We start from the raw sequence: 5,080 nt of genomic DNA on the forward strand, positions 1-5,080 counted from the left end.
TTTTGCATTTGATTCAAGTTTGGGTATAAGTTTGGGGTTAAAATCAAATTGTGGGTTAGTTTTGGCAAAAACCCCTATGAAATATATATATATATATATATATATATATATATGTATATATATTAACATAAAAGCCTCTTAAAATAAAATTATTTCTACATATGGTCTTATAATCATTGTATCTTAATATAAAAAAAAATTAAACCTTGATCATAAAAGTTTATGTGAGACTTTTAACAGTTTTAGTAATTTATACTCGTTTTGAAAAATTCAAAATACAACATATACAAAACAATCTAGATTTTTATTATATGATTAATGTAATTATGTAATTTATTTAAATAATAAAGAATAAACAAAAATGATAAAAAGTATAAAAAATGTTATTAAATCTTTATTGTTTAAAATCATTAATTGCTATATATATATTTTAATCACATTAGGTAATTCCGTAGGTTTTATTTAAGGAAAGCCTGCGAAACAATAAAGATTTGATATATGCGTTCAACTATAGCCTGCGAAATATTATTTTGCTAGAGAGTATAATTTTTAGACTATAGTTTATATAAGATGCTCTAGAATTCACTGAAATAGGATTTAGAAGGCATACACAAGTTCCATATAGGATGAAGTTTTTTTTTAATTTTTACAAAATTTAGTTTATAACTTTTTAAAAAATACTCAATTAATATACAGGGGATTTACAGTATTCTGTATGCATCTATTAATTTTAAGCATTTACAACTAGATGTTTATTACAAGTGGTGGATATCATCTATATATGATAAACTGTATACTATGTTTCTTGTTCAACAAATAAAATACAACAAAAGCTTCTTTTCAACTAAAAAAATATGATTGACATGGAATATATATTTATTAGTACTGATTTTGTATTAGAATTTTTTTCCCAGATATTTTATAATTTTTATTTTCGTTTTTGATAAAAGGGTATTTGTTTCTCCTATAAATAAGACTAGTCAACGCATCCACCACTTTCACAAAACACATACATTCTTTCTTTCTCTGCTCTTTCTTTTCTAATCTTTTTCACTTTTCTATACACTAGGAGTTAATCCGCGCTACGCGCATGACTATTTTGACTTTCAAATTTTAACTATATAGGTATTCTTTTGGTCATTGTATTCTGAACAAAAACAAAATTATAAATTGTATGTTTGTGTGAATAGATATTTCCTTAAAAAAAACCCAAAAATTATACATTTTTCAAATGAATGTTTGATATAGTTTTTCATTTCTTATATTGTATATTTACTTATCACTTAAATTTTCTTATATTGCAAGACAATTCTCTCAAATAGTTTTTTTATGGGTTTTTCACAAAAACAGCTTGCAATAAGGATAATAACCAAAATAGTCCCTTTTAATTTTGAAAATTTTAATTTTAATTTTTTATTTTTTAAAATTTGAAACTCTATCCTCAAAGCTCCCACCCACCCCCACCCCTTAACTTGAAACCCTAAGTCTAGATTAGTTAACACTAGGGTATACATGTATTTTTACTGTTTAATAAAACTTCTTTTGGTCATTTTTCTCATTGAGAGCTATTTTCTGACAAAAACTTAAAAATAACTATCCTATGAAATTTCTCTATATTGTATATTTATTTATTCTAATTTTCGTGCTTTTATATCAAATTGTAATATTACGATAGATGTTTAATGTAATATTTCTATTTTTATATTGTATATTTGCTTATTATTTATTTAACTATACATTTTTGCATTTAACTATACATTTTTCAAATATATGTTTAATTTAATTTTCCTATTTTTAATATTGTATATTTACTTACTCTTTATCTTTTCTTAATTTGTATATTTACTTATTCTAAATTTTTTGCTATATCAGTTATAATATTACTATATATATTTAATATAATATTTTTTTTTATATATTATATTTACTTATTATTTACTTTTTCTTATATTTTATTTTAACTTATTATAATATGTAATATTTCTATTTCCTATATTGTATATTTACTTATTATTTATTTCTTCCTATATTGTATATTTATTGAATTATAAAAAAATTTGTAAGTAAGAAAAATGTAAAAAAATAAATTTTTTAGATAGAGGTTTTTATGTAATTTTCCCATTTCTTATATTGTATATTTATTTATTATTTATTTTTTCTTATATTGTTTATTTACTTATTCTATTTTTTTTGCTTTTCTATCAAATGGTAATATTATTTATAGATGTTTAATATAATATTTATATTTTTTATTTTGTATTTTTGTATTGTATATTTACTTATTTTTTATTTTACTTTACGTTTTCACATGTTTAGTGTACTTTTTATATTTCTTATATTGTACATTTAATTATTATTATTATTTTTCTAATATTATGATAGATGTTTAATATAATATTTTTTTTTCTAATACTCTATATTTAAATACAATTTATTTTTCTATACATTTTTCAGATAGATGTCTAATTTAGTTTTTTCAGTTCACATATTGTATATTTACTTATTGTGTATTTTTCTTTATATTGTATATTTACTTATTCTAATATTACTATAGATTTTTAATATAACATTTTTTTATATTGTATATTTACTTAGTGTATATTTTTTCATAGAGATATTTAATTTAGTTTTTCATTTCTTAATTGTATTTTACCTATTTTTTATTTGTTCTTATATTGTATATTTACTTATTCCAATTTTTTTATTTTTATATTAAATGATAATATTATGATAGATGTTTAATGTAATATTTTTGTTTCTTATATTGTATGCTCTTTTTTCTTATATTGTATATTTACTTATAAAAATATTTGGAAATAATAAAAATGTGAAACTATACATTTTTAAGATATATGTTTAATGTAGTTTTTCCATTTCTTATATTGTATATTTTCTTTTTATTGTATATTTACTTATCTAATTGTTTTGCTTTTATATCAAATTGTAATATTACGATAGATTTCTAATGTAATATTTCTATCTCTTATATTATATATATATATATATATATTTATTATTTATTTTATTATATATTTTTTAGATAGATGTTAAGAGTATTTTTTGTATTTCTTATATTGTACATTTACATATTATTTATTTTTCTTATATTTTATATTTACTTATTCTAATATTATAATAGATGTTTATTGTAATATTGTATATGTACTTATTATATATTTAACTATAGATTTTTCAGATATATGTTTAATTTAGTTTTTCTATTTTTATACTGTATATTTAGTTACTGTTTATCTTTTTTTTTGTATATTTATTTATTCTAAATTTCTTCCTTTTATATCAATGATTATATTATAATATATATTAATGTAATACTTTTATTTCTTCTATACTATATTTACTTATTATTTATTTTTTCTTATATTTTATATTTACTTATTCTAATATTACGATAAATTTTTAATATAATATTTAAATTCCTTATATTATTTATTCATTTATTATTTATTTTACAATATATTTTTCAGATAGATGTTTAATTATTTTTTTATTTTGTAATTGTATATTTACTTATTCTATTTTTCTTGCTTTTCTATAAAATGATAAGATAATGATAAATGTTTAATGTAATGTTTATATTTCTTATATCATGTATCAACTTATTATTTATTTTTCTTTATATTATATATTTACTTAATAATTTTTAATGCAATGTTTATATTTCTTATATTGTATATTTACTTATTATTATTTTTATACTGCCAATTTACTTATTTTTTATTTTTCATTTTTTAAATAATAATACAACGTGTCATCTTTCGGGATAAATTTTTTTCAGTGATGTGGACACTCTATAGAGCCTAAACTTTTTTGCTTTTATATCAATGATAATATTACGATATATATATTAATATAATATTTTTATTTCTTGTATACTATATTTACTTATTATTTATTTTTTCTTATATTTTATATATACTTATTTACGATAAATGTTTCATATAATATTTATATTTCTTATATTGTGCATTTAGTTATTATTTATTTTACTATACATTTTTCAGATAGATGTTTAATTAGTTTTTTTATTTTGTAATTGTATATTTACTTATTATATGTTTCTTGCTTTTATATCAAATGATAATATTATGATAGATGTTTAATGTAATATTTATATTTCTTATATTATATATTAACTTATTATTATTTTTTTCTTATATTGTATATTTACTTATTAATTTTAATGTAATGTTTATATATCTCATATTGTATATTTACTTTTTATTTATTTTTTCTTATATTACAAAATTACTTTTTATTTATTTTCTAATTTTTAAGTAATAATGCCACGTGTCATCTTTCGGGAAACAAAGCCGTACTCCATGCGTTTTGGTTATCTCGAGCAAGTTTTGAACTTGTCTATCACTTGTAACATGAATATGAGGGGTGTCTGGAGCCTGCATTATTTCTGCTGGTAATGAGTAGGTTATCTCCACAGATTTTGTGCTCATGTACAGGTTATAATCTTCTTGAGCCATTGCAAGAAGTTCAGCATGTGTCGAACTTTTCCCCCAAAAATGATTCTCGCTCATTTGACATTATCAACCACAAAATTCCAACGGCAATCTTTCAATAACTATTCTCCATACACTGCATGTAACCGACGCATCATCTACGTAAATTCAAAATAAAACACATTAGTAAACATAGAGAAAATGAAAGTTTACTAAACATTGACGCAGACGACATACCAGTAAGTCGTCTGGAAGACTTACCAGTAAGTCGTCCAAATATGTCATTTTTGCAATTGAATTTTAAATAGGACGACTTACAAGTAAGTCGTCCAACTTTGTTTGTTAAAAAAAAACCTAGGATAAACGGGTTAGTTTTGTATTTGACCGAATTGTGTCAGATATTTTACTTTTCCTGGATAAGTCGTCTCCGAGAAAACAAAAATTTCAATATTTTTTTAAAGCTAGACGACTTATCTGTAAGTCATCTTAAGTTACTTTTGCAATTGGAAAATAAAACTTAAATATTTAACTTTTCCCAGACGACTTCTGCGGAAGTCGTCAAGTAAGACGACTTACTTGAAAGTCGTCCGACTTACTTGAAAGTCGTC

The sequence above is a fragment of the Brassica oleracea genome, chromosome C4, assembly GCF_000695525.1.
Source record: "Brassica oleracea var. oleracea cultivar TO1000 chromosome C4, BOL, whole genome shotgun sequence".
NCBI classification, from domain to species: domain Eukaryota; kingdom Viridiplantae; phylum Streptophyta; class Magnoliopsida; order Brassicales; family Brassicaceae; genus Brassica; species Brassica oleracea.